General features: G+C 34.1%; 1 long non-coding RNA gene across 3 annotated transcripts in view; it reads left to right on the forward strand.

Annotated features, from left to right (window-relative positions):
• Window positions 1-23879, forward strand: part of LOC143679437 (uncharacterized) — a 228707-nt gene that overhangs the window by 18240 nt on the left and 186588 nt on the right. The window contains exon 3 of one of the 3 annotated variants that reach the window (XR_013173764.1): window positions 5895-6362. The exons of the other annotated variants lie outside the window; for them this stretch is intronic. This is a non-coding gene — a long non-coding RNA (uncharacterized LOC143679437). Of the gene's footprint in view, window positions 1-5894; window positions 6363-23879 lie in introns of those variants that run through there. 3 annotated transcript variants of the gene reach the window in all.

Consider the following 23879-nt stretch of genomic DNA (forward strand, 5'->3'; position numbering starts at 1 on the left):
ATTCTTTTAGTTGCTGTTTTGAATGGAACCTTTTCCTTAACTGACTCCTCAGTCAGGTCGTTGTTTGTGTAAACAAACACAAACAATGTGTTTTTCTGATTTTTGCACATTAACTTTATATTCCACCACCTTGCTGAATTTGTTTATTAGCTCCAGTAACTTTGCTGTAGATTCCTCAGGATCTTCCAAGTATAGTCATGTCACCTGCAAGTAATGAAAGTTTTACTTCTTCCTTTCCAATTTGGGTGCTTTTTATTTCTTTGTCCTGCCTGATTGCTCTAGCTAGAACTTCTATTACAATGCTGAATAATAGTGGTGACAGAGGGCATCATCACCTCATTCCTGATCTTAGGGGGAAAGCTTTCAGTCTCACTCCATTGAGTACGATTGTGCACTTGTTTTTTATATTCAATTTTATATTTTGCATCTGTGACTATTGAAAAAAAGGTACTGTTTTCTAGTCTTATTTTTGCATTAAAATTTTCTTATTTTTTGCTTAATTTTTTTGTGAGAATTTTGTTTATTTTTCAAAGAATTTATAGTGTCTCATACTTTTATAGGCCTGGTTCTAATCACTTTTATTGGAATTACCTATGTTTTGAAGGAACTGATTGGAAAAATTGCTAGAACATGTACTATCATGTGGAACCATTCTTATATGACTTTTCCAATTTATGCCATGGCTATAACATATTTGGGTTTTATTTGTCTTTTAACACAAATTTTAAGAATTTATATTTGATTGGGACTTAATAAGGGAAAAGGAGCTGGTTTATGCAGCTAAAATATCAAATATTTTTATAGTAGGGATTAGAAGTATACACTGATTTGGGAAAGAAAAGCTTGGGGAATGAGGTACTGCCAGTCTCTTTTGGACCACCAAAACAAAGGACATTCCTAAATGCTCACCTGAAACCTGCCTGTGCTTTCTATTCTTGCAGTGAAATCACCTGCAACTGCCTGTAACTACCTCTAAAGAATGTGACTTTCCCTGACTTTCCACCTCTCATATCTCACATGAGAACCTCTCCCAGGACAAGAATACGAATGAGGGCATGTGGAATATAAGCATTTAGAACAGATTCTGGAGATATGCAGAAGAAGATGAAAAATAGATTAAAGAGTGGAGCTAGTAAAATAAGACTGTCTATAATTCTATGGACAAATTCTGTACCCTTGGATAGATTCTATGCCCCGAGGACTAATAAAAGTCGATTTATGCATGGCTGAATAGTAAGAGGTGGTCAAGTTCAGAAAGGGAATTAATATGTCTAATTACACTGTCAGAAAATAAAAAATACTTAAGGCAACATTTCAACAGATTGTTAACCAATAGTGTCATCTTTCTACCCAGAAAAAAGTATTAGGGTTAATAAATTCATAAATACATGGAAAATAGTCTTACAACCAGAAGTTGTAAGAACGAATGGACCCTTTATTATATTTATAATAATGAAATATTATTTTGAAGGCTAATATGGTACTCTACCTAAAATATTGATCCAGAAAAATACATTTTTCAAAGACATTTATTTAGGGATTAAAGCAACATTGTTTAGGAAGTAAAAGAGGAATGCAAAACAATATATTTCAATTACTGTAAACAAGTTCAAGTTTTTCTTCATCAGAGAATGGGCTCCTTATTCTTCTCTAAAGGATCCATTGCAGAATCTTGGTTATTGTTTAATTCTAGCAGATTTTTGCCTTTTATCTAATTCTTTTTTAAAATCTCTGCTATGATATAGCTCTCTGTTAATCAGGTCTATTTTGGTAATGTAATTCAATGAAATTTCAGCAGAACATCTAAGTACTGTTGGGAGTCCCTCTGCAAGATTTCCAATTTCTCTTAAGGGATTTAGAACTGAACAATGAATAATTTTGGTTTAATTAAAATTGAAGTATCAATTCCCTCGAGCCTCATTTTACAAAGACCTGCCAATCAGTCAACTGACAAACTCACAAAACACTTGCTCACTCTGTGCCTATCTTTACTTTAATGTTATAACCCCCCAGTGAAGGACTTTTGTTTGCTGATATTTCATCCCACATATCTTGTAACTTGGCAATCTTATAATGAAAGAAGTGACATACTATTCCAAATTAGTGAGTTATGTGCAGCAAGTGTTATAGTCCCAATTTGCACTAGTCTCTTTTGCATGATGTAAGACAACAATGTGGCGACTTTCTTTCTTCTTTCAGTATTAATAGTGTGTATATACCATATATATGTACATAATTGACACTTGAAAACTAAGTGACCTTCCAGCTGAAACTAATAGTACATGTAAGACAGTATGTATTCTCTTAAATATTCAACAAATGTATATTGACAATTTACTGTGTTGCAGGCAAAACTTTATTCTGCTGAAAATACAAAGAATATAATACAAGCATGTTTTCTGTCTTAACAGGACCTATAGTTTAGTGGAGAAGCAAACGATATAATAAGAAAGTTTGATAATGTGAGAAATGTATTTAATGGGGATATGAAGGGTGTATTGGAACACACCCCAAACAACAAACATTAAGAAAAGTTTGAGTGATTTTAAACTGGAACTTAAGGAACATGTACATGATAGCAAGCTATGGACATGTGTTATTGAGAGCGTATAGTGTTAGGATTATCCAGGTGAAAGACATAGTGTATGAGGATTGATACTTAGAGGAAAGGAATACTTCGTAAGAATGTAAATTTCTTAAAGATCATCATTATAAAGGGACAGATAACAAAATCATCAAATAATAGCCTTTTATTTAAAAAACAAACTCTAAGGACAATCAAAAGGAATTGATGATTTTTAAAGAGGGAAGTGACAAAAATCACTCTATAGATCTTAATGATGAATCCTTCCTAATCATAAATAGTATATTAGATTCCACTAATAGAGTGACTAGCAAAATGGAGAACTTGAATATTGGTTGATTTGGAGAAGACTGTTTACATCTGAGAAGTTTCACACTTGGAAAAATTCTCCACAATTTTATTTTCATTTCTGACCTAACTCATGCTTGTACACAACTATGCATTTAAAAGGTATCATTGTGACCTGTGTCCTAGGTGGGGAATATCACCCACTAACATACCCACACACGTCTGCCTGTATATGCATGCACGTACGGGGTCAGGGGGCGGGGGGTGGGTAATGGAGTTAGTTGAATACAGGAAGAAGTACTTGGATTTCTAATAAAAATACAGCAAATAAATCACAACAAAATTGATCAGAAAAATGTGTTCATATTACTGGAAGATCCTGAACATGGGTGCAATTTATTTTCCTCAGAAATATGTACATAGGGAAGAGAAAAAGGGTCAAGAAGCCAGACAGGCTGCTGAAAACAGGTATTGCAATTTGTGAAGTCCTTGCCAACAGGAGGAAAGCTCTGGCATGAGGTACAGGTCAAATGCAGGCTCCAAATTTAGCAAAAATCTCTGGCAAAAAAATCTAACGTCGTCAATCTGAGATTTTTCTTCTTTCTGATATTTTGCAAACCACTGGGTTGCTGAAACACGGAGTTAGGTTTTCATATTAAACTTCTTTTGGCCCTATTAGGCTTCTAATGTCTGACTACATTTAGTTGTAAAAGAAAGCAACACAAATTAAAAAGATAATAAAGCATTATTTAAGATAAAGTTTATTAATCTCAAAGTTTAATATAACCATTAGAGTTCTTGGCATGCAGATATACACACATTGCAAATTTAACAGCTGATTATTAAGAAACTGCTAGTCATTTGATTAGAAATAATTAGTTGTAGCCTCTTATGCACTCCCATTCCAAAGTTGAACACAATGTGATTGTTCATGCAGAAGCATGGTTGCTTGATATAATAATTGTTGGATCTTGATCTTTCTAATTAGCAAGTATTAAAGCAAAACTCTTTTTAAAAGATCTGTCTGATCTAAGAACTGATCACTATGGCATTACTTATTAGAGAGCTATGTAACAATTATTATTCCTCAATTAATTCTGCCTCTAGTTACCCAGCAAAATGTTTGTCTTTAGATTTAAATCCAAGAAGAATATATGTGGTCTCACATAACATATTAATGGCAAAAAAAATTGTTCAAATAGATAGTATTTGTTTTCCTTTTCTCCCATTTTTGACTTTTGAAGACTTTTAAGGTTTTTTTGTTTGCTTGTTTTTTTAATCTGCCACTGCCTATGAATGGCATTTTGGTTTATCAGGGTGCTTTCATATGCAGAAACATACTTGGAAATCACAACTATTATAGTAGGCAGTAAAACAAACATCATAATAGTGATTTAGAATAAAAATAATAAGGAACACCTCCCCCCATTCATCTATACTGTAAGAGGTAAATCCATTTTGGGACTATAAACAAATGTATCCTCCTTTTATTTAACCCTCTTTTCCCTGGGGTTTACTTTGAGGATTTGCAGCTAGTTTGGTTTACTTATTTTTGTTTTTTGCTGTTGTTTAACACTTAGTAATGCAGTGGAGAGGGGGAAGCAGAAGGAAGCTAGAATGGAAGCAAAGAATAATAAGAACAAAGGAAAGGAGGAAATGAAAGAAAAAGATAAAATTTGTTAACTATTGATATTTCTATAGCTAAACTTTTCATAATGATTAGAGATACCTGTTGCTTATAAGTAATTAAATGTCCCTAGTTGGAAAATCCCCCATATTTCTTGGACCAATCGTAACTTGTTTTTTAAAAAAGTTGTAGCAAGGATAACAGTTGGTGAACAAAAAGTTGCTGTTACTTTTCTCTTTTATTGGAGCATTTCTCTAAGAACTGAGGTAAATTAGAATTTATTCCACAGAAATGGATAAAATAGATATATTTTCATCCCGATGGAGTAGAAGATATACAGCATTATCCCCATACACTCTTTGGAAAACATTATTCATTTTAGTATTCAAAGAAAAAGTAATTTGTAAAGGTTGCATGCTCTGTAGAGTCATTTTGTCAAATTGCTGAAGCTCAGTGATTTCTTTAGAGACTGTTTCCCCTGTCATGCCACTCAGGACATATCCAGAGGGCAGTTCATTTGACTGTAGTTTGGGAAAACATATTTGTCTGAATATCAATTTCCTGTCACCTTCTTTGCTAACTCTATAAGTTATTAAAGCAATCGTAAGAAAGGAGAACACAGTGATTTTTCAGATACATTATCTCCATGCTGTTTTTTTTACTATAATTTTTAAAAGTAAAAGTTTCTACTGAAGCAGTGATACCATTAAAGCTTGTATTATTTGGTTACTATTTCTTGAGCCATCTTCTTATAAATATCTACCAGTCTGATAGAATTTCTCTCTAAAACTGCAATATAAATTCCAAAATATTTCTAGATGACTCAAAGCTTCATAGAAAGAAACATGAAATTCAATTCTGGAGTGTTTTTATTTTACAGAGGAGAAGATTAAACTACAAAGAGATTAAGACACTCTCCAAAATCACCCAGGTAATTTAGTGGCACAAATAAAAGCATGACTAGAGTTCCTGATTCTCAGTCTAGGGCTGGTTTCAGTTACAACCTGAAAAAAAAGTCTTCAATCAATATTATTCAAAATACTTTAATTCTGACACATTAGTGACTGAGAGTAAGAGCTCTAGAGACATATTTCCTGGGTTTGAATCTTAGGCCTAGTATTTACAAGCTCTGACCTTGAGCAAGTTTGACTTATCTGCACCTGAATCTCTCCACCTGTAATCTAAGTTTTTGTTGAGTTTAACTCAGAAGATGAAACAAGGTAATGAGTTCTAAGGTGAACTACATAGAATGGTTCTGTTACAAGGAATTCAAATGTTAGCCATTATTATAATATGTTTTGGTTATCTATGATGTGAACAAAATCACAAGCCAATTTTAGTGGCTTAAAGGAATGACAATCCTTCATTTTGCTCATAAATCTGTAATTTGGGCAGGTGGTGGAGGTTTTCGGTTTTCTGAGCTCCGCGGGAGTCTTGACTGGGACTGGATGATCCACTTCCAAGCTGGCTAACTCACGTACCTGGCAAGTTGGTGCTGGCTACTGGCTGGAGATCAGCTAGGGTTGACAGTATGAGTTTCAGTTCCCCACCATTCTGTCTGAAGGGTTTTTGGGCTTTCCATAGCATTTCAGTTGAGTTCCAAGAGAGGAAGATCCAAATGAACACAGAAGAAGCTGAAAGACTTCTTATAATTTATCTTGAGAAGTCATACAGTGTTACATCTGCTGGATATTACTTATCAAGGAAGGTATTAAGGCCAGCACAGGTTCAAGGGGAGCAGAATTAAACTCCGTGTCTCAATGGGAGAAATTGTTAAGAATTTGGAGCCATTTTAATGATATTTTTCTCTGACAGCACATCTTCAGGATCAGATGCATGTGGTTCTCATCTACTGTAAAATTTAAAGACCATAACATTTATAATAATGTAAAAACATGTGCACAGTTTGTTCTACAGTTGTCTGTGGCTAGTCCTTGATATGTGTGATCTTATTTTTCCTATTCCTCCTTACATTCCTTTGCTTCCTATTTCCTTCCTATTTTGTTTCTTTCCTTACGCTACTTTCCCTTCAATATTAAGTCAATTATTAATTATTGGATTATATTATTGAAGTTTATGCACTTTGTTTTCCCTGAATATTTTATCAGACCTGTTTTCTTTTCACTGTTTAGAAGCAACATAGTGTTGTTGTTTTTTTTTAAGAACCCACACAAATAAGACCCAGACAATGGAACAGGGAGATTATAGACTTGTCTCATAGACTTGCGGTGAAGATTAAGTTAAAATCAGTAGAGTGATTAGAATGTTGCTTGATACATAGAACTGCTATAGAAGTTTTTGCTGTGATTATAATTAATTAAGGATTAATTTTAATAATTTACGTACAATTAGAGAAAATAAATTTAAAAATCTAGCTTTAAAGTTCAAAATTTATTTTTTTGTTTTTATTTTGAAGACATATAGCGTCTGGTATTTATCTACAACTACTATGTTGCATTAGTAATATTATATAAATTCTGTTTAAGATAATAATTCAAAAGAAAGTCATGTAATGTTCTTTAAAATCAAATGTAGTATCATTTTAAAACATTGGAATATGTATCTATTGAGAGATCTGTATAAACCATGACCCTGCAAAACATTGAAACATACCCCTTTTTTTAACAGAATTTTCTCTTAGTCCATAATAAATGATATGTAAGTAACATCAATCACATTTCTTTTGTAATCTGAAAAGCTAATATATGTAATTCTGACATTTATTTAATTTATTTGAGTATACACTATAATGGTGTGTGTGTGTATATATATGTATATATAAATATACAAAAATATATCTCATTGGTATGAACCATATATGCCATATGGGTATCACTATCAGAGAAAACACCCGTATTAGCTCAAATCTTAAAAATGATTTTTGACCTGAAAAGAAAAACTGAGAACCAGAAATTTTTTATAGACGTCCAATTTCACACAACTTTTCAACAGAGACCCAGGTCTCTATGCTTCCAGATAATTGTGATAGTCTCAATTATGACAACTTGCTACTATAATGAATAGAGCAAATCTGCCATTTTCTTAAATTTTGGTCACCTATTTAATTCATTGTTTTCAGTGCTTTATCCTTTTAATAAAATTATTTCAACTTGAGACTATTTTATATGAGATGAAAGAGTTAAGAGAACTGAAATTTATTTTTCCCCAAATAAAAAAATACAGTAAAGAGAAAAACATAAGTGGATATGTGACTGGCATTATGGATAGGAATCAAGTAAAGATAGTATTTAGAGAGTACATAGAACAATAGCTTCAGTAATGGCCCATGGGAAAACACAAATTAACCATACTAGTCCCTGGTTTCCATGAGAGTATAGTCTTGAGAGAAGAAAACCAAGATATAAACAAATACATGTCATTCTGTGTGCTTAGTATTTACAATAGAAGTGTGACCTAGGTTCACACTGAGCAAAAGGGTGTAAGCAAAAGATCAACTTTTTTGGAAATCTTCAGAAAAAATTCGTTTGCAAGATTTTATGTTCAACCATCTCATCTTTAGCATCATTACTTCTTAGTAATGAAATAATGTCTTATGGAAGGGTATTCCTGATAGATATATGTTGTAGGATCAGATTGACAGAAACAGTTTGGAAATTTAGTGATTATTAAATGTCCATGTGTTACCCCACATTTCCTGGCACCCTTGTTATAGTCTGGAATCCTGTGAATAATTCTGGCCAATGTAGATGGTTGTGATAAATGCTCTAGTGTGGCTCTCCAGCTCTACTCTGTCCTTGCTATAGCTACCCAGAGATTACAGATTAATTTTGCTACATCAAGAGTGGTGATGGGAGCTAACTCGGATATCTCAAAACTTCATTGGACTTTGAGTGAGCAAGAAAGAACGTTTTGTGTGCTAAGCCACTGCCCTTTGGTGGGATGTTATCATCATAAAGCATAATCTAACCTGATGAATGCAGAGGTGGTAGAGTTCGCATTCTTTTCTCTAAGCCTTGCCTGTAATACCTGCAGCTATAATGCAATTCCTTTGGCTAAGCTTATGGGTGAGTATAAATCCTTTCCTCCTCAGTGTGCAATAACAAAAGGCTTTGTGAGACTCAGTACAGGGCTGGTATGACTATCAAAGGAACATTACCCCAGCCTTTAAAAGTTTAGTGCTCTAAAGAATATAAAACACAGCCCATTGCTAATGTTTTGTTCCTCTAAAGCACCAAAGAATATATATTATGTCTCTCTGTTGCCATCTATATTCTTACCAGGGATTTTTTTCTAGACATTATGGAAATATTATTGTTACCAAATAGTCTGAAGAAGTCAGGTTATTCTTGTTTTGTTTATTTTAATTAAACTTACAAATACCCCATTTCATCTTGTTAAAACACACATTTTTTGTGTTTTAGTGTGTGGAAACTGAGGTGCATAAAACTACCAGTATTTCTTCTAAATAGACTCTTTGTAAAACATAAAATAGAATGCCTTAAAAATAATGTTTTCTATTAAGTTAAATATATAACACTGCAATATTGTTTATAATTAAGGATATGAATTTTCTATTCTTTGAAACATTGATCATTACCTTAAAAAGTAGCTTGTAATATTTACCTAAATGTCAGCAGTTGATAGATTACAGAGTGAGTAATTAGATTACCCATGAAATCTTACACAATTATTAGTAGGCAACACCAAATGAAGTTCTCATAGCAGGGATAAAGCAAAGTTTTGTATTAATCAACTTAGAAAATCCAATTGTAATTCCAGATTATCTGGTATCATTTATGTAGCCATGTCTTTGGTCCCCAAAACTCCAACGTATTTCTGTGAACTGTCTACCAATTTAATAAATCACACTGATTACCCTATATTTTGTGTACCTGTGTATCTAGGAACATAATATTTCTCTTCAAAGTGTAATTTTATATTTTACATAGTAGATAACTACAGAACTATTTGAACTTCCATTTCAAACATTAAATTAGGAAGACCATTACTAACAAATGAAATACAGCAAAAAGGACTGAGCATTATTATACAAAAAAAGGAAATAAAATAAGTAGGCACTGGAAACAAATCAAATCAAAGTTTTGTTTTTTTTTTAAAGTATCTTTTTTCTCTAACATGAAAGTTGACTTGAACATATCAAACTAAACTAATGGTTTTTTATATCAGTTCATTAGAGGCTATATTCTAAACTTATCTTCTGCTTTGCTTTTACAGTGTGAGCAATTTTAGATGGCAAGCATGTTTACTGAAAATAAATGCACTGATCTTATTTCTACAATAAATCACTCTCTTGTAGAACTATTTCAGAGTTATGTCCATTATGCAATGTTCTGTAATATCATAAACACATACCAACCAAAATGACAGATTATTATAATTTTCAAAAATGATAGTATACACCTAGGGACAGATCTCAAGAAATTTAATATTTCAATCCTTCTTTTACTATCATCACAATCTAAAAAATAATGCTATACAGTAATACTTATTTCAATTTCCCCATCAGTTTCCTTCTTGTTACATGATGAAAAATAAACTTGCTAGCTGTTCCAATACATTGCCCAGCTAGTGTGGCAGAGTGTTAAATTGTAGAAAGCACACTGAACTGAGTTTCTTGAGATATGGCTACTGAAGCTGGCTCTATTTCTGTAGCTAGTCACTGACCAAATCGACAGAACCTGGAGGAGAAGGGAGAGAACAGGAGATGTTGCAGTGTGCCTTGCCATGAGGCAGAGGAGCCAAGGGTTGCCCGGTATGGGCTGCAAGAAGAGAGCATTCCCATCCTGATGCCTTGATTTGGACATTTTGATAACCTCGAAACTATAAGCTCATAAATTACCATTGTTCAAACCAACCCATTTCATGGTGTCTGCTGCGGAAGCCTAGGAAATTAAAAAAACACAGTATTTTGACAAGCTGGATCTAGGCTCCAGGAGGCCAGACCTTTTCACATATATCTACCTTCTGATGGTAAAACAGATTTAAAAATACAAGCAACTGTAATGGCATCATGAACAAAGTGAACAGTGCTCTGACAGAAAACAATTAAGCAAAGAGGGTAGACAGAGAACTCACTGGGCAAGTGGCATTTTTTTTGAGAAAGAAGAAATAAAAAGTAAATATGAGAATAGTCAGTGAAAAAGAGTAGGGCAAATATCAAAGCTCCAAGGTGCAAAGAGCACCAAATCATGTAAACACCATATACTCGACTCAACTATTGCATAAGCCTTTACAATGAGCTCTCAAAAAATAAAAATAAATGAAATAGAAACATACGTCCTGTTACTCCCTGAATAGGTGTTATATGAATAGAACCTTATGCCTCAGTGGAAACATTTGTTCCAGAATATAACATTTATTTTCTGGAATTGTAATTTGGCTATTTTAATAAGAGTTGAAATAATAGTTTCCAAGGCTAAAATAATTACTTTTCACAATTTAGAGAGTAACCACACTTAACAGACATGAGTCCTGGATTTGGGTTATGTATTTTTCTAGAAAAGAAAAAAGATATATGTTTTCATGAAACAAAATCTAGCTTTCTGAATTAAAAAATGTTCAATTTTTGTATTGCTATGTAATACAATTTCCCAAAACTTGATGGCTTAAAAGTACAGTTTAATATTATCGTTCATATTTCTGCAGGTTTATTACATACAGATGGGCAGAGTTCTCTTGGAATCTCTCATGTGAAAGCAGTCGGAACTGGCACGTGCTAATGTTATCCGAAGGCTCAGTTAGCCAGGACGTCCAAGGTGCTCATTTCCATGGCTGCCAATTGATGCTAGATTTCAGATGAACACAGCTGGGGTTCTAACCAGAATGCCTATGTACAGTTTCTATTTGGTTGAGCCTTCTACTGAATGGTTGCAAGTTTCAAACAGAGGATTCCCAAGACTGAACATTTTAAGGGAAATCCAGTAGGGAGATGCAAGATTTCTTATGAGCTATTTCTGGATGTCCCAGAACACTATTTTTGTTGCATTTGATTAGTATACAAGTCACTATGCTGGCTCACATCTCTTGATGAGAGAGTGGCAAGGATATATTGTAGGATAACATTTAGGATAGGAGATACTGGTGTATCTCAGAATCATAGCAAGTATGCTTCTATTGGCAAAAGCCTAAATTCATCCTTATAATGAATGCAGACATTTGACCATTTATTTTGCAGTGGCCAAAGTCCAAAGTTAATCCCAGTTAGGTCTAGTAATTCTTTTGTTGTTCTATTACTGTAGTGAAAGACAATAAAAGAGCATCTTGAATAGATTTTAAAACAACTGGAGGGAAACTGTCCCCCCTTCTTTGGTATACTCTAGAATCAGAAAATTTGAGAAGAGTAATTTTTTCCAAGTTCAATCTAATTTTAATGTCATTTAGAATTTCAGTTGACAAGCTAAGATTAAAAGAAGGTCTGTTACTTTCACAAATTCACACAGTTGGAGAATGAACAGGAAGTTCAAATCCTTTGCTCTAAGTTCAAGTCCTGTCCTGTGATTCCCCATTGTGAACAGTTGCTAATATGTCAAGTTTCCTCCAAGGACCAGTAACACTATATTATTGAGCACTTTTCACATGCTGTATAAACTTCTTCACATATTTCATACTAATCTCTTTGCTATAAAATGAAGTCCTTCTGTGAAACCTTAAGAATCTTATTTATAATCATTTAACTAGTTGCCTAGAAATTATAGGTCAATTATATGTATCTAGAATGCACTGAGAATTTTGGTAGTCATAGAAGGCGAGGGAAATGAAAAATACAAGGATAAAATTAATTCATTCCAGCTCACAAAAATTTAAAGTATAGTTAAATTACTTATTTCTTTGTTTAGAGATGTAGACATTAAATTTTGTTTTCATAAACAGATAAACTAAATCTAAAAGCATTCTGTGGTCATTAGGTTCAGGTGTCAACTTGGTCAGTGATGGTGCCTAGTTCTGTTTCTATGGGCTTGAATCATTAGCATATGAAACTTATCCATGGCTGATTACATCTGCAATTGGTTAAAGGGAATGCCTTCCACAATGAGTGATGTTTAATTTAATTACCTAGAGGTATAAAAGAGAGAGGTCAGACGTCAGTTCAGGTCAGAAGTCAGCTCACTCAACACAGCACAACCCAAGCAGTGCAGCATACCTCATCACAGCACTCTCAGCTCAGCCCAGAGATTTGGAGATGTGGAAAGAAATCATCCCGGGGAAAGCTATTGGAACTCAGAGCCCGGAGACAGTGCCATGTGCCTTCTGGGGTAAGAGAGAACTTAAATGAGAGTTAGCTGATTTTTCTCTGAAGAACTATAAGTCCTTACCTAAATAAATCCCCTTTTATTAAGAGCCAATCCATTTCTGTTGTGTTGCATCCTGACAGCTTTAGCAGACTAAAATACATTCATAGATGGGGAAGTATTTGTAGCATACATTTAAAGATAGAAAAGTTGAGTCCGAAATAGATTAAATCTGGCTGTTTTGAGGACATAATGTTAGAAAGTGGTATGAAGTTAGGACTCAAACCAGTATTTTCTGAATCAAAGCTAAATGCTCTTTCTGCAACATCTCATTTTCTATCCCTGCTCTCCATAAATAAAATGCAGTGTTAGCATAAGGGACATATTTGTTGATAGAGTAGATATGCACATTAAAGAAAAAAAATTAATTTACTATAACTTGTGCTTAGGGGCCAGAAGGACAACTAGGTTGAAGTGATTAACATTTCCAACATTACCTGACCTCCTGACCAGTTTCTTCCTTCCAGCTCTCAACCTCTCATTCAGTGCTTCACCCACATTGAATATTTGAAAGCTCCCTGCCTCTGCCAACAGTCTCTCTTTTCTCTATGCCTTTGCATAGGACATCTCTACTTTTCTTACCTTGGTTTATAGCTTTCGATATTTCAGAATTCTGTTTAAACTTTGCCATCTCTGGGAAGGAATGTCTGGCTTTCTAAGGTGGGTCTTTGTGTCTTTCCCGTGTGCTTTCATAGATCTTGTTCACTCTATCATACATGTTTGGCTTTTCTTTTGGGAAATACATCTCTTAGGCAGTGCCTATGTACTAGTTGCTGTTGGCCCAGAGTTTAGCCTCATGCCTGAATTATAGTGATGCTCAGTAAATGTTTTTTAGAATGCTACACATGCACCTTAATAAAGATAATTTGTTGTAAGTTATTGATGTTAGAAAGGTTATTTGAATATTAATCTTTAAATAGGTCCACATATGCTTCAAAAATAGGGGTGTGTATTGTCAGAAAATTTGGTATCTGTATTAGTTTGCTAATGCTGCCAGAAAACAATATATAAGAAATTCAATGGCTTTTAAAAAAGGAATTAAATAAGTGGCAAGTTTACAGTTCTAAGGCCATGAAAATGCCCAAATTAAGACACCTACTAGAAGTTACCTTCACTTGAGAAAGACTGATGCCATTTGAAACACCTCTATCAGCTGGGAAAACATGTGGCTGGTGTCTGCTGTTCCTTGTTCCAAGTTCTCTTGCTTCTAACTTATGATGCAAGTGGTTTCCTCTCTAAACAACTGTAGGCCTTCACTTAGCTCCTCTGCTACACATCTCTTGGTTCTGGCTTGCTTAGAATCTCATGGCAAGGCACATGGTGAAATCTGGGGGTCTCTGTTCATGTTTAAGCATCTGTTCTCTCTGTCGGCAATCCATGCATCCCCAAATATCTGTGTCACTGTCAACTTGAAACCATTGTTCTCCAAGTATCTTCAACTGAGTTTACTTCAAAATGTTACCCCTTGTAAAAGACTCCAGTAAAATAATCAAGACCTACCTCGAATGGGCAGAGTCACATCTCCATCTAACCAAAAAGCCACATCCACAATTGGGCTTTATACATCTTCATGGAGATAATCTAATCAAAAGGGTTTCTACCCTCCAAAACTGAATGAGCATTAAATACATATGGCTGCCTCCACAAGATTGGATCAGCAAAAAGGCATGGCTTTTCTGTGGTACATAACAGCTTCAAACTAGCAGAATATCTGTACTTAAAGAATAAATGTGGCATCCTGTTACATTTTTGTCACTTGGTCTTTATAAATATCAGAGATAGATTGATTTTATTTTCCTGATGATTTATATCCTTACTAGTATAGAAACTCAGATCATGTAAAATATTTGGGAACTGGTGGCTGGCTGAGACCAAAGTTATTAACATTAGAGGGATTGACAGTCTGATTGATAGCCTAATAGTAGTAATTATTCAAGTTTTATTTTTTTATATATGACTACTTAGTGAGAGCACGAGGTAGTTTTACATTTCTTGTTTCCATGGGTAACCAGGCTAAGTGCAATGAAAGGACTGGCATTTTTATGTAGTCCATTAACTTACAGCCATTTCATTTTATATTTTACACAGGATTTATGTTCTCATTGATAGGGTATAATGCTATGCTTCATTATCTGTATTAAATTTTCATAAATAGCCATTTTGTTTACAAAGTAAGATAATGCAAGATATTTTTTACAGAACTGTCAGGATTATTTTCATGGTTATATTTATCATTTTTCAGAGAAAACAAAATTAAAATGCAGATGAATAAAAATTGATCCTACTTACCTTTAGAAATAAAACTTACCTACAAATTATGATATTTTTATTCATAATTAATAGTATTTATAATGATTTGGTAGTATGTCTCTCTCACACATATGTGTGGAATGTATGTATGTATATATGCATACACACATGTACATATATATGTATATAATAAAATTGTCAATTTATGACACCTGATCAAAATTAGATTGTGTGAAAAACTATCTATTAAATAGCTAAAAATCCCAAAAGGCAATATCTAGGATATTTTAAGTCTTTAAAGTCTTCTATATCACTGCCCCCCAACACACACACATACATACATATACTGAGTCTAATTTGTCATAGTACATGATCCCAGATTTCTACACCTTAATTAGGCGATAAAATGAAAAGTAATGATGTTTTCAAATTATAAATTATGTATTAGTGATGGTTAATTTTATATGTCAAATTGGCTAGGTTATGCTGTTCAGCTGACTGATCAAATACTGGAATAAATGTTGCTGTGAAAATATTTTATAGATGAGGTTAGCAGTCAGCTAACTTTAAGTAGAGGAACTTTAATAATGCAGGTGGGCCTCATCCAATTAGTTGGCATCTTTAAAAACAAATAACTGAGAATTCTAGGGAGAATTCTGTCTCAAGACTATAGCACATGTTTCTCTGTGAGTTTCCAGCCTGCTAGCTTCTCCTACAGACTTTGGACTAAAGCCTGTAACACTGACTCTACTTAAATTTCTAGCCTGCAGGCCTGTCTACAGATCTCAGACTTTCCAGCTCCCACAATCATGTAATATAATTCCTAAAAATAAATTTCTTTATATATCTGTATGTACGTATGTCCTGTTGGTTCGAATTTTCTGTAAAACCTTCACTGATACAATATTTACAACACATGTACTCAACAAGGATTTGAATTTAATTGAATTTAACTTCAAACAATAACAATGTGAACTTCCTTCTTAGAGAAGATAAAAATATTAGAACAAATAATAATCAATAAACATTGATAAATAACTAAATTTATATAAGAAAAACACTGCAACCAAGCATTCTCCTATCACTTGGAAAGAGTTATTCTTCCAGTAACCAGCAGTAACCAGATTATTGCATTCACGACTTCATTTCATTCGTGCCAGAATTCAAATAAGTGTGTATGTACACATTGTGCATGTGTGTATCCTACTTCATTCTGAGATATAGAAGAATTTGTCTCGGGATTGACTCACAAATTGTCAGTCTTATTAAAATTGTGGATTGGAGAAACTTCATTGCCAGCCAGAAAGAAATAGAATTCAAACCCAGAATACTATCTTTGCCTAGGCATAAAGTAGAAATCACACACATGCATATATACAATTTATCTAAATCAATTAAAACAAGAGAAGATAAAGTCTATCAAAATGTATCCTAGGGCAGGCAACCGTTGCTCAGTGGCAGAGTTCTCACCTGCCATGCCAGAGACCTGTGTTCATTTCTTGGTGCCTGCCCATGTTAAAAAAATATATATGTGTATAACTAGTTGTACATTAAAAATCCTTAATATTATATAGTTATTTCAAGTAAAATATTAAAAAACACAAAGTTTCCGATATCTTATTAAAGAGAAAATTTCCACTTTTTCTAGCATTATCATAGGAGACTCCAAATTGGATTTTGTTTTTGATAACAAAGTTCTAAGCAGTTGTAACTGATGAAGAACCATGCCTCATTGTGTAACCTCATGGTATAACCTTTCTGAACCTAACCATAGACTCCTTTAAGACAAACAGTGGGACTTTACTCTACTCAAATGACCTATGGACTCGCTCCAAAATATTTAGAATACGAGTGTCAACCAAAATAACAAACTAAACTGCCAGGCAACAAAGGCGTTTATTTGGGTCTTAGAATTGCAATTTGGAAAGCACAGATTCAGTAGCAACCCAAATCATGTACCATTTTGGCACTTCAAGCAAGGATTTTTAAAGAAAAAGAAGATGACATAAATTATTTGTGATTGGTGGGTATTCAGGACACTCCTAATACCCTCAAGTTAGATTGTTTACTAAAGTTCCTTATCTTGTGGTTTTTTTCTGGTATTCTGGTGCATAGTTTTGCTTTGTTTTTTAATTAGAGAAATTATAGGTTTACAGAAAAATCATGTAGAAAAAACAGCATTCCCATATATACTTCCCCCATTAATAACATGGATTTAGTGTGGTACTTTTGTTACAATTGATGAAAGAATATTATGATCATAGAGTACAATGTACAACTGCAGTGCATAATTTTTCAAATATAACACCCTATAATTAACACCTTGCATTAGTATGGTAGATTTGTCATCATTCGTGAAAGAACATTTTAAAAATTGTGCTATTAACTATAATCTATCATTTCAAATAGGTTTGGTGTGTTGTACAGTCCTGTTTTATCTTTTAATTGCAATTCTAGTAACATATACACAACCTAAAATTCCCCCTTTTAACTGCCTTCACATATTTAATTCAGAGCTATTAATTACACTAACAATGCCATGCTACCATTACCACCATTCATTTCTAAAACTTTACAATCAACCCAAGGAGAAATTCTCGACAAGTGGAGCATTAACTCTCCATTCCCTACACCTAACTCAGTCCCTGGTAACCTGTATTGTAGATTTTAACTCTATGAGTTTGCCTGTTCTAATTATTTCATTTCAGAGAGATCATACAATATTTGTCCTTTTGGGTCTGGCTTGTTTATTTCACTAAACATAATACCTTCAAGGTTCATCCATGTCATCACATGAATCCATTGCCCTATATTTCTACCCTTGTGCCAGTGACATGCTGTTTTGTCCACTGTAGCTTTGCATTAAGCCTTAAGGTCAGGAAGTGTGAGCCCTCCAACTTCATTTTTGTTTTCAAAATGATTTTGTCTATTCAGGGCCCCTTACCCTTCCAAATGAATTTGATAATTGGCTTTTCCACTTCTGCAAATTATGCTATTAGAATTTTCACTGGTTATTTTGTTGATTTGTAAATCAGTTTAGATAGAACTGACATCAATATTTATTCTTCTAATCAATGATCATGGAATGCCCTCCATTTATTTAGATTTCTTTTAGGAAAGTTTTGTTGTTTTCCATGTATAAGTCCTAGCATCTTTAGTTAACTTTATTCCCAGATACTTGATTCTTTTAGTTGCTATTGTAAATGGAGTTTGTCTTTATTTTCATCTTAGATTGCTCATTACTAATGTATAGTAGCACTACTGATTTTTGTGTCATTGACCTAATACCCTGGCATTTAGCTGAATAAATTTATCAGCTCTAGAAACTTTGCTGAAGATTTTTCAGGACTTTCTATATATAGCATCTAGTCATCTGCAAATAGTTTTATTTCTTCTTTTCCAATTGGGATGTTTTTATTTCTTTTCTTGCTTAACTGCTTGAACTTCCAGCACAATATTGCATAACGTTAGTGACAATGGGTGTTATTTTCTTGTTCTAGATTTTAGAGGGAAAGCTTTCAGTCTTTCACCATTGAGTATGATGTTAGCTGTAAGGGTTTTTCATATATGTTTTTTTTTTATCATATTGACGAAATTTCCTTCTATTCCTATTTTTTGAAGTGTTTTTATCAAGAGAGGATACTGGATTTCATCAGTTGCCTTTTCTATGTCATAATGTCCACTCTCTAATTGCTGATTTATTTATTTGTATCTTCTCTCTCTTTTTTTTCTTTGTCAGTCTAACTAAAGGTTTGCTAAATTTATTGATCATTTCAAAGAACCAACTTTTGGTTTTGCTCATACCCTCTTCACTATTTTTTTATTCTCTATTTCATTAATTTCTTCTCTAGCCTTGTTATTCTTTCCTTTTATTTATTTTGGTTTAGTTTGCTGTTCTTTTTTCTAGTTACTCCAGTTGTGAAGTTAGGTCTTTGATTTTAGCTCTTTCTTCTTTTTTAATATATGCATTTAAGGTTAAAAATTCCCTTCTAAGCACTACCTTCCCTTCATCTCATAAGTTTTGATAAGTTGTGTTCTCATTTTCATTTGTCTCAATATATTTACTTCTTTCCCTTATAATTTCTTCTTTGACCCATTGATTGTTTAAGAGTGTGCTATTTAACTTCCATATGTTTGTGGATTTTCCAGTTCTCTGGAAAATCAAGTAAACAGAGAACTTGAATAATATGATAAATGAAGCAGACCTAATAGACATATTTAGAACACTGCACCCCAATATAGCAGGGCATACATTTTTCTAGGGAATGCATGGATCATTCTTCAGGATAGATGTGTTATGTTACAAAACAAGTCTCAGGACTTCCAGCATCATTCCAGTATGGTCAGTGAAGATGCTTTGTATAATTTCAATCTCTCTAAATTTACTGAGACTTGTTTTGTAACATAACACATCTATCCTGAAGAATGACCCATGCATTCCCTAGAAAAATGTATGCCCTGCTATATTGGGGTGCAGTGTTCTAAATATGTCTATTAGGTCTGCTTCATTTATCATATTATTCAAGTTCTCTGTTTACTTATTGATCCTCTGTCTAAATGTTCTATATGTTGATGAGTGTGGTGTATTGAAGTCTCCAACAATTATTGGAGAGGTGTCTATTTCTCCCTTCATTTTATAAGGGTTTGCCTCATGTATTTTGAAGCACCATTCTTAGGCAAATAAATATTTACAATTCCTATTTCTTCTTGGTATATTGATCATTTTATTTATATATAGTGTCCTTCTTTGTTTCTCATAACAGCTTTTGACTTAAAGTTTATTTTGCCATGTATTAGTAGAGCTTTGTTGTGCTTCTATTTACAGTGAATATCTTTTCCCATACTTTCACTTTCAATCTATTTGTGTCTTTGTGTCAAAAGTGAGTCTCTTATAAATAACATATAGTTGGATCATGCTTTTTTATCCATTCTGTCAAGCTGTGATTTTTCACTGAGATGTTTAATCCTTTAGCATTCAATGTTTTTGCCACATGGCAGTACTTACTTCAGCCATTTTGTTCTTCGGTTTTTATATGTCATATCTTTTTTTTTCTCCCCTTTCCTTTATTTTAAACCCTTTTACTGTATATTGTTATTTGTGATGTACCTGACTGATTCCTTTCTCATTTTTGTTTCTGTATAATTTTAAAATAATTTCTTTGGTTACCCTTGGTTTTGTATTACACAACCTACATCTATAAGCTGTTAATTTGAAAAGATACAACATTATCTTCAATAGCATACATGTTCTCTGCTCCTCTATCCCTCTCTTTCCCTTCTTTATGTTGTTTTTGTTCTACATTAACTTTTTATATTTTGTGGGTCCATTGTCAGGAAATATGCTTATTTGTTCAATTTTATTCTGATTCATAAAAATTAAAATAGAACTGTATATTGAGAATTAAGTAATATTGGGTTTTGCATTTACCCTTTAGTTACCTTTACTGAAGGTCTTCAATTCTTCACACTACTCCACGCCACTTTCTCTTACCTTTTACTTTCATCCTGCAGAACTCTCTTTAGTATTCCTTTCAGGGAAGGTCTTTATTTATTTATTTATTTTTGATATACTGTCTCAGTTTCTGTTTTTCTGTTACTACGTAAACTCTCCCTCATTTTTGAAGTACAGTTTTGTCAGATAAAGAAATTTTCTTGACAGTTTTTCTCTTTCAGTATCTTAAATATATCATACCGCTACCTTCTCACTTCCATGGTTTCTGATAAGAAATCCACACAGTCTTTTTGAGGAACACTTGTATGTGGCAAACTGATTTTCTCTTTCATTTTTCCGAATTTTCTCTTTTTCTTTGGCATTTGACATTCTGTCTCATTATGAGTCTATTAGGGGTTATTCTGCTTGGGATACCTTACACCTCTTGGACATGTATATTTATGTTTTTCATAAGGTTTGGTAAATGCTCGGCCATTATTTCTTCAAATATTCCTTCTGCCCCCTTTCCCTGTACATGTCATGCTGCACACAAGTCCCTAAAATACTGCTCAGTTTTTCTTATCTTTACTCTGTTTTTTTCTTCTGTCTTCTAGTTCACGGATTCTTTTTCTGCTTATTTAAATCAGCTATTGTATTCATCTATTTTTAATCTCCATTATTGTGATCTTCATCTCCATAATTTTTATTATATTTCTTTTTAAATTTTCAAATTCTTCTTTATGTACACACATTGTCTTCTTAATATCCTTTAGCCCTATATCTATATTTTCCTTCTCCTTGAATTCACTTAGGAGATATGTTTGAACTTCTTTGATTAGTTTTAATTTGTTCGCTTGATATTCTGGTTTCTTAGTATGGCTGTCGGTTTTTGTTGATGTCTAGGTATCTTCTTTTTTTTAATGTGTTAACTCTGATGAGCAGTTTCTCCCATTTGTATAGGGTTTTATTATTGGTTGGCTTTTTGTTAAGGCTCTTTTTGATTCATGGTTCAACTTCTAGATCTTTGCTGTAGCCCATGTTTAACTGTTTAGAGTTTCTCTACCCTTCTCCATCTATTTCTCACCCTCAGTAGGTACAACAATTTTTAATATTGCACTTTTTGTGCCATTGTTTCACCTCTGGGAGAAAACTTCCTTTGATCTATTCCCTGTCTGGTAATCTTGATTCGTTCTGTTTGTTTTTGTGCAGAATTCTCTACTCAGTGCCCATGATTTGTTTAGTTCCTCTCTTTCATTTAGTGCCCCCTTTTCCTCACACCTTCAACTCTGTTACCCATCCTATCTTACTGCAGCTGAATTTGTCCTATTCTTAAATGTCTATGAGGATTTGCCCTGGGGGCCCAGATGGGGTCAATACAGAATGGTGGGTCAAAACAAAAGGTCCATTTTGCATTTAGGTGGCCCAATGATCAATGTCAGGATCAAGTCAGTGCAGCTTTTGCCAACAGCTCTGCCATGGTCTTTCCTTCCCTCCCCCAGGGAGATCCTTTTTGGGGGACAGAGAAGGTCACCATGACTCTAGCTGTGTAAAATGTGCTGCCCCTTCTAGATGTCTAACCCCCTTGCTTAAAATCTGCCCATGCCAGGACCCAGCGGTGAACTCAGAGCTCCCTACCTTGAGTTCTGTGAGCATTGCCCAGGAGCGCAGGAATAAACTGGCTCACTCTAAGATTTCTTGGTCTGCCTCTTCTCTCTTTCACCTTCAGAACTTTTCAGTGAAGAGTTAGAAATAATCAAAAGTTCTATTTTGAAGGCATAGTCATGTGGATTATGTTCAATCCACACAAAATATATTCTGAAACACTAAAGATGGTGCTGGAGAAACATATATATGTACAGGCTGAGAGTTTTAATAAATGGTGTTTAATGCAAATGCAAAAATTTTAAATTGTATGTGGAATACAGGCTGCCAGCCTTGCTATTTGCATGTTCCTATCCACTCTGTTCTTGAAATTAGTCTTGCAGCTATGGAACTGCAGCTACTTGGACTATAGGGAAAAAAAAAGAAAATGAATATTAGCTATTCCAAATTATCAATGTCACCCCCAAATTTCCCTCCTCTCTTTTGCTAAATGGCCTATAGGTACTTTCCTTTTGCCCTTGTCAACCAACCCCTGCTTACTTGGGAGTTGAGTTCTGCTCTCCTTCCCCTACCGTGGAAGCTACATGTAAAATTAACCTTGCCTGCTTCACATTGTCTGGTGCAATTTTTTTTTCTTTAAGAGTTACTGGTGCCATAACTTGGGTGGGATCCAACTCATTACTGGACCCTAGCACCTTTCACCTAGGACCCCAGGTGTACAACTCTGAAGTTTTTTTTTCAGTGTTGAATGATTAACATCAGGGATCCATGGTGAGTCTGATTCCTGACCCAGTGCTGTATGATATATATGTAGGTCCACTGAAGCATGGTAAGGACTTGACTTTGATTCTTTGAGAGTAATCTTTTTGTGTAATGAGATCCCACTGGGTGGGAATTAACTCTCTGAGTCTGATTTGAGCAAGAAATTCTTGGAGAGGAGTCTTCTTCGCTCTTTTGAGTGGGAATTTCATCCCTGACTCTTCCCTTAAATGGGATTCTTCCTGATCCTTTTTGTGAGGCCTCTCTCTTCTCTTTTTTTTTGTTTGTTTAGAGCTCATTTAAGTTTTAATCTCCCCCTTTTTTATTCTACTGGGTGTGTTCTTCCTAAATTTACACAGGTTTACTGATGAAATGTTTAAGATGATTGAAAAATGCAAATTGACATATAACTAATTGAGTTACTGGGCCGGTTTATAATTGTTGTGTACCCCAGAAAAGCCAAATTCTTTAAAGAGCTTTTTGATTATTTCCATGAAAATGTGATCCACCCAATTGTGGGTGGTAACTTTTGATTAGATGGTTTCCATGGAGATGTGTCTTCACCCATTCAAGGTGGGGTTGCATACTGGAGCCCTTTAAGAGGGAACCATTTTGGATAAAGCTTGAGAGCCCATGGAGCCAGAGGCCTTTGGGGATGAAGAAGGAAAGTGTCCCTGGGGGGCTTCATGAAACAAAAAGCCGGGAGAGAAAGCTACCAGAGTTCACCATGTGCCCTAACAGCTCAGAGTAAACTTCATCAGCCTTTCTTGAGTGAATGTAAATTCTTTTTGGTGCCTTAATTTGAACATTTTCATAGCCTTGCCTTAATTTGGACTTTGTTGTGGCCTCAGAACTGTAAATTTGCTGCTTAATAAATTCCCCTTTTAAACAGCCCTTCTATTTTTGTTATATCACATTCCAGCAGCTTGCAAACTAGAACAGTCACTATTCTGACAAACTTTAACAGTAATTGTGTTTTGTAATATGTGAACTTAAAGATAGTTTCCAAGACCTTTGGTAACTTAAAACCTTAGAGTTATGCTGTAATAAGTATGAAAACTAAGCAGG

The sequence above is a fragment of the Tamandua tetradactyla genome, chromosome 4 (assembly GCF_023851605.1).
Source record: "Tamandua tetradactyla isolate mTamTet1 chromosome 4, mTamTet1.pri, whole genome shotgun sequence".
NCBI lineage: Eukaryota > Metazoa > Chordata > Mammalia > Pilosa > Myrmecophagidae > Tamandua > Tamandua tetradactyla.